The sequence below is a fragment of the Ictidomys tridecemlineatus genome, chromosome 15 (genome assembly GCF_052094955.1).
Source record: "Ictidomys tridecemlineatus isolate mIctTri1 chromosome 15, mIctTri1.hap1, whole genome shotgun sequence".
Classification (NCBI taxonomy): Eukaryota; Metazoa; Chordata; class Mammalia; order Rodentia; family Sciuridae; genus Ictidomys; species Ictidomys tridecemlineatus.
In genome coordinates, this window is record NC_135491.1 from 59,310,811 (window position 1) to 59,318,176 (window position 7,366).

Below are 7,366 nucleotides of genomic sequence, written 5' to 3' on the forward strand. Positions count from 1 at the left end.
ACAGGTGCAGAGCCACTCTCAAGCTCCACAAGTTCAAGACCAAACCCATGCCTCCCTGAGAAGGCAGCCGACCAGCCTCTCGTGCATCAGCTATAAGGGCTCTTGCTGATCCAGTGCACCTCTGTCTCCACTCCTTGATTCTTCATTTGCATCTCACCTGAGTGCTGCTATCAAAAGCTTGTGGCTCTTGGTCTTGGAGAGGACGACCCACATACAGATGAAGACCATATCTGACCATCTCACGTGTTCCCTTCCTCTGACTATAGCAGGGACACATTTTCTGCATGCCTTTCTGAGCCATTTGGGGACTTTCTTCATTTTTAATGATTTATTTACATTTAATGAATGGGGCCATGTTTTTGTCCTGGGGACACAAAGGCAAGTGACTCAAGGCAGGAAGGAGGATGGGGTGAGAGAGGATGGATCACGTGGACCAGCGCCATGAGAGGAAGTGCTGTTACTGGGAACATCTTGGGTTACTTGGAAATCAGAGGCCAGCGATCTGTTTCTGGTTTGTCTATGAAATACTGGACGACAGGTTGCCAAGTCTTGGATCTGGTTTCCTGGTATGAACCCGCCATGCCTTCTGCAGCTGCCTACCCGGGATTCTGGTGGAGGACGGCCTCTGCTGCATTTACCTGTCCTCTGTGGATTGCATCATTCACCAGCTGGACCAAAACCAGCAGGATGTGGTTAGCTCCACGCCCGGGATGGAGGTTTCAGAACCAGCTTCCATGAAGGCAACACCTGGCCCCTCCAGATGGCCTCCAACGGAGCCTGCGGTTGAACAGCAAGAGAAGTGCTCTTCCTGGGAATGGGGAGTTTTGCAGTCGTCTGTACCAGACAGCGGCATTTCAAGGCTGCTGCTGGAAGCCCTCCGCACAGGTTGCTGGCTATGGGGTCACCGGCAGGGAAACTGAGCTGGCTCCTGGGCTGAGCAGGATTAAAGTACCAAGTGCTCAAAAGGGTGATGTTAGAGGGATTTTAGAAACTGTGGTGGATTGGGCAGCCATGCCTGTAATTCCAGCAATTCAGGAGGCTGGGGCAGGAGGATCACGAGTTCCAGGCCAGCCTGGGTGACTTAGCAAGCCTCTGTCTTAAAATAAAAATAAAAGGGGCCTGGGAGTGTAACTCAGAGATAAAGTGTCTCTGGATTCCATCCCCAATACTGAAAAAAAATTATTTTTTAAATCCAACTCACTGTCAGCACCATCTCCATCTTGCACTGCTGGGCTCAGTATTCTGGCCTTTTTAAGAACACACCTGGAATTAGCAGTTTGCTCTGTCCTGTGTCCAGCATTTCTCTGTGGCACCTCTGATCACTCCACAGGACAGCAGAGACAGCTGTGTGGGTGGGTTTAGGGGACACACATCTGAAGCAGACAAGAGCCTGCCATCTCACGTGGGAGCACACTAGGGTCGCAGTTACCTTGCAGCCTGTTCACTGGCTAACTGTTGTCATTATGACATTAAAGGACATTAAAATCATTGTTTTCCTGCCTTATGAACCTTGACTTGGTGTGATGCCTCCCAAGCCCCACCATCCAGACCTGGAAATTGCGATGCTACGGCCTGCCAGCAGGTGGCAACAGTCACACCATGTACTAGAATCCACTTTGCTCAGAGGCACACATGAAACGTCATGTTAATATACGTTGCATGATAATAGAGAGGTGGAGAGGCATACAAAGAGATGGGGAAGAGAAACCGACCACAGGTCATGGAGGCTGGCCGTGGCTCAGTGGCAAAGCACTTGCCTAGCATGGGTGGGGCACTGGGTTGGATCCTCAGCACCACATTAAAAAAAAAAATTAACAAATAAAATAAAGGCATTCTGTCCATCTACAACTACAAAAAATAGAAAATAAAAATCCGGTCATGGGTACCAAGTAAGCTGAGCATCCTCACCCTGCTCCTTCCTGTCTGCCCCTTTCTGACCCTTGGGCACCCTGCCCGTGCCCCCATGAAGCTCCAGAGACCCTGTCACACACTTCACTTGGGGATGATGGTTTTCAGAGGAGAGGGATGTTTGTTTTCTCTTCCTATCAGACGCTTTGGCCTGAGTCCCAGGCACTTTGGGCCTTTGCCCAGAGACAAGTGACCCTTCCACGGGCTGAAGATGAGCACGGAGAGGACCGAAGCACGAAGGGTCAGCACAGACTGGCCGGGGCTCAGCAACAGTGGCAGAACCCGCTGGGAGGGTTGTTCCTGGCCACCAGTTCCCACCAGCCAGGAGCTCCTGCAGGCGGTCAGTCACAGTCCCCGCAGCGCTGAGCAGCTGAGCATCCGAGGCAGACTTACTGAGGTCCCTTGACCCCCACCCCCCACACAAAGCCAGGACCGTGGAGCCCCAGGGGCTGAACGGATCTCAACTTTCTTAGTGGCTCCTTGGCTGATGCAACTCGGCATACAAGTTGGTCAGAAGCTGTCTGCGCCCGGCAATGTCCAGGTCGGCCACCAGAGGTCAGCCCATCAACACGGAAGGGGCCTTAGCTCTGCCAACACAGGACACAAACATTGCATCATCCTCTCCAGGACCAGGAGGGACCCAGGGCCAGCGGGACTGAGCCCATGCGGAGGCTTTGACAGCCTCCGCAGCCTCTCTTGTCACAGCTGTGAGGCTTGCCGCGGCCATCCCAGACACGAAGACAGACTGGTCCCTTGGTGCAGCTGTGCTGGCCAGTCAGGCCCAGGAAGCCAGAGGGGGAGATGGCTCTGAAAAGCAGCTTTTCTGAATCAGCTCCTTCCTCCCGGGCTGAAATGTTGAGGAGCTGCATTTCTGTTCCGTGTGTTTTAAGAGGGGCTTTGTTCCTAGCGCGGTGGCCAGCAGCTTGGGAGGTTGAGAGAGGAGGATCCTGAGTTCAAAACCTCAGTGAGGCCCTGTCTCTAATAAAATACAGAATAGGGCTGTGGTGTGCCTCAGCGGTCCAGTGCCCCAGAGTTCAATCCCCGGTACCAAAAAAAAACGGGGGTGGGGGTGGCTTTGGTGCAGATCTAGTGACCATTTTAAGAATTTATTGAGGAGGAAACAATGCTAGCAATTTCCCGCTTGAGCCCAGGGCGGCCAGCAGTTCTGAAGCCAGATTTAAAGTTAGGTAGTCAGTGTAGTTAGGTAAATCGGGTCTAATATCAGTGAGACCTAAAATGGAGGCCATGCCTAAAATGATTCCGGAAAAGCAGGGAATGGAAAGGCCCTAGGCCAAAGTCCACCCCAAAGAAATGTTAATGGAACCCAGGAAACAGCCCCCAACAGATTGGGAGATAGCCCATCCCAAGAAGTGATAATGAAGTCCTTCTGGCCCAGATTACTTGTTTGGCCCACCTGTGTCCCACCCCTCGGGCCTTCCCACCTACATTCCATCACCAAAACTATAAAGAGGGGAGACAACCACACTTCCAGGATTCCACGTCTTGGGTCCCCTTCTTCCTCTGGGAGAAGCCTTTTCTGCCGTCCTTTAATAAACTTCTAATTTCTACTCTGACCTTGCCTCGGCGTGCTTTTCTGGTGTTATTCTTCAACCTTGGGGAAGCAAGGACTCGTTCCTCCCTGCCCAGGGCATGGCTGGACAGACTGTGTGGGGTGGGCCCTCAACTGCGCCAGCTTTTGGACAGCTGGAACCTTGGGAGCTGGAGGTGCCTGCCAGACTTTTGCCACCCAGGAGGAGTGCTGAGGAGGAGGAGCAGGGGACCTGTCCGAAACCAGGGACAACTGCCATCCAGAGTCACCAGTGTCTCCTAGTGTCCATGGAGACCAGGGGATCACTGTTTGCTCCTTGTCCTGAAGACAAAAGGAAGCAGCAAGGACCCAGGCGAGTGGCAACTGCCAAGGGCCCTGGGCGGCTGTCTGACTGCGATCCTAATCTTCACCAGCATCATCTTCGTCATCCACATGCATGAAAGGGCAGGCACTGGCTGACCTCTGCCCCTCAGAGCTGCATGTCCTCTTCGCAGAGTCCCCAGTCGACTCTGCGGTCCCTACACCACCCTGGCCCTCTCCCGCTGGTTCAGCCCCCACGGTTCCTGCTGTGGCACACTTTGTCTGTTTGTTTTGTAGATGGTCACAACACCTTGATTCTGTTTATTTATTTCCATGTGGTGCCGAGGATCTCTGTGCTGGGCTAGTGCTCTACCTACTGAGCTCTAGTCCCAGCCCTTTTTGTGTGTTTTTGATAATGGTTTTTTTTTTCTTTTAGAATGATTTTAGGTTTGCAGAGAAGTGGCAGCAAGTTCTGAGAGTTCTTCTGAGCTCACCTTTCATGGCACAGGACCGTGGTTGAATGTAAGAGGACGACACAGGGACGTTGCTGCCAGCCCACCTCTAGCCCCACCTGGATGTCGCTGGTTCTCAGGAGGAGCTTGCTCTGTTCCCAGCGAGGCCCGAGGAGAAGACAAGGTACATTTACCCCACCACCCTGCAGCTGCCCCCTGGTGGAAAGGCTTCAGTGGCACCTGAGTCACCTGCTCAAGTGGCCTCTCGGGTGTCTTTGCGGCTGCAGGAAGAGGGCTTCCCTGGTGTTTTCCTGTGGCCCAGACGACCCGCACTGGCCAGTTGTCATCCTCTCTCATTCTTTCTCCCAGACATGCTGGGGTTGCAGAATGTCTGGCTTCATTCCGCAAACTCAGGGAACCAGCACAGAGACACTGAGCCCCTGGCTGTGGGGCCAGGCTGGGGTCTGCGGCCTCCTCCCAGCCCCCAGCTGTCTCGCTCAGGCTGCTGGGTCGGTCGCCTCAGCCACAGCGTCTCTCCTCAGGCCCAGCCGCCCAGGGAAGGCGTCCTCCCTCGCCGTCCCAGCCCGTGCCCACTCCAGCCCTTGGCCTCCTGCCTCTCGCCAGCGCCAGCTCGCGGAGGGTGCTCGGCTCCACCCCAGCCTTTCCTTTTGTTCTCTGTGGTTTCACCTGCTTCATGCCCCAGAACTTTGGACCAGGAGACGCCTTCCTACGCCAGCGTGGAGTCGGGAGGGAGAACAAAATTGTTCTAAAGAGCAGCAAAGGGCTCTGGGTGACCATGACGTACCTGTGAGGTTCCTGGATCGTGACCAACTGGTGTGGGATGTCGGTGGGGGGTGTGGGTCTGGGGGTAGGACGTGTGGAAACTCTCTGTACTTCCTGCTCAGTTTAAAAGTCTGTTGAAAGACACAAGCAAGCTCCAGTGTGGCCCCCGGCTTGCTGGCTCCTGTCCCCAGTGGCAGGGTCTGGGCTCTTGCTCCCCGCCCTCTGCCCCACTTTGCAGTCCCCCCTCAGCTGGGGCTGAGACTCCACCTCCCCAGTACTCTTGCTCAGTCTGCTGAAGGATAGCTGGGCAGTTATTGAGGAGGAAGCAGTGCTACCAATTTCCGGGACAGTCCTGGAGGCTGGGCAGTCAAGGTCAAGGAGCCAACAGGGTTAATCTCCCCTGAGGCCTCTCTCCTTGGCCTCCGGCTGCACCTCCATGGCTGTCCCCTTAGCACACAGGTGTCCCTGGTGTCTCTCGGCCTGTCCAAACTCCCTCTTTTTTTATTTAAATATTTTTATTAGTTATTAATGGAACTTTATTTATGTGTTTGCTTCACATCATGCTGAGAATTGAGCCCAGTGCCTCACACATGCAGCAAGTGCTCTTCCACTGAGCCATGACCCCATCCCCCAAATTCTCTCTTCTTTGAGGACAGCAGTCAGACTGCACTTGGGCCCACCCTAACATCCTCACTGTACCTTAGTCACCTCTTGAAAGGCCTCGTCGCAGATGCAGTCACATGCCGAGACGCTGGGTCACAGGCTTCAATGCAGGAAGGCTGGGAGAACACAGCTCAGCACAGGACCCCCCACTCTTGTTAACCTCCATATTGTAAAAGTAGAACACAGATACAGAAAGCCATGCAAAACAAGAATAAATACCCTGATTCCAAGACACACACACACACACACACACACGCGCACGCCCGCTTACCAGGGGTAAGAAAAGAACAAAGAAGCAGCCTTTGTGGCCCACTAGAACCCCCACCGGCCTCACCCCAGTACAAGCCCTCTTCTCTGGGCGCCCAGGGGCTTTGTCTGTGAGCACACTTCTTGCTCGTGCTTCCCGGAGGCTCGTCCCGTGCCCACCCTGGGGCGTTGCCCAGGAAGCTCACTCTTTGTCGGCCTGGTGTGGCGCAAGTGTTCTCACCTTTGTGCTCCTGCCAGCAATCTGTGCTGTGCCCACGCGGTTCAAGCAGAGGAATTTCCCACAGCCTGGGCTTGGCTAGGTGTGCTGGCTGGCACACCACAGCGCGGTCACCCGCCAGGCTCGCAGCGGTGTCTGCTCCTGGGTTGGACACAGGCATCTGCTGGCACCTTGTTCTGTGATGTCGGGAGCCATGGGGCGTATGAGGTTAATTGACCATTTTGTTTTCATCAAATAGTCGGAATAATCTGTGATTTACAAAGAGGTCTTCCCCCGCGTTTGCTGTGGGATTATAGCGGGGCCCTTCCTACAGCACAGGAAGTCCAATTCTTACTCCAACTGACCTCTTTTTCAAGAGAAAGAATTGCCCCGTCACCCTGACGCTGTGACTGATCAGTTCACTTGTTTTCCTCTTTAAATACCGTTGTGGACTCTTTGGGTTTAAACAGATCTGGTGGCTTCAAGTCTGTCGCAGTTCCCGACACCATGGCCTGGGAGCCCCCCATCCTGCAGCAGAGAGAACCCCCCCACTCACGCCAGGCCCTGCTGAGGGCCCCGGCAGTCCTCTCGCTCCGGGCTCCTGAGGCACTGCCACAGTCCGGCTGGGGACAGCTTGTGAAGACTGACACAGCAGGAGCGGGAGCCGTTTATGTAGGACAGGAGGGGCACATATACATTGCGCACAGCTGATCTAATTTACATAAGCTGGATACAGCAGTCAACCAGTCGGAATCTCCACACCTAATGGCTCGCTGGCCTAACTTCACAAACCACTCCCTCTGCAAAACGCCAGGCGCCATCCTGACTTGTTTACAGACCCTAACAAGGCACCAAGACGTCGCGGGCTCCCCTGTCGACTTTCTGCCCAGCCCTGGAAGCGTCCGTTTCCTGGCTCTGGGAGTGGAGACCCCAGCTGGACCCTGGCTTGACTCTCTCCATTCTCCACAACAAGGTCCCTCTGAGGACCCGACGGGGAGAGGGCGGCTGCCCCTCGTTGCTGGCTGGCTGTGTTCTGGTTACACAGACAGTAGTCTCAGGAGAGCATATTAATGCCACCACCCAGTGTGACTGCTGACAAAGGCACTCGGCTTTCAGCAGATGTCCCCCTTGTCCCCTGTCGTGCGTTTGCATACCGTCTACACCGCCACACCGCACAGCCCTTGCCCTTTACCACATCTCCTTTCATGCTGGTACTTCCCAACCTGCCTGTCTTCAGGTCACCAGCCA

The 7,366-nt window shown here is 54.5% G+C and overlaps 1 long non-coding RNA gene across 2 annotated transcripts; it reads right to left on the reverse strand.

Moving 5' to 3' along the window:
• Positions 1 to 309: 309 nt before the first annotated feature.
• Positions 310 to 6,887, reverse strand: LOC120887998 (uncharacterized). Of its 2 annotated transcripts, XR_013431099.1 has the most exons (4): positions 6,143 to 6,887; positions 5,692 to 5,815; positions 5,015 to 5,123; positions 310 to 777 (listed from the first exon to the last, which is right to left on the reverse strand). It is a non-coding gene; the product is annotated as an uncharacterized LOC120887998 (long non-coding RNA). The 2 variants fall into 2 exon arrangements; XR_005731444.2 differs by having other exon boundaries at positions 310 to 5,123; positions 6,143 to 6,884.
• Positions 6,888 to 7,366: the final 479 nt, after the last annotated feature.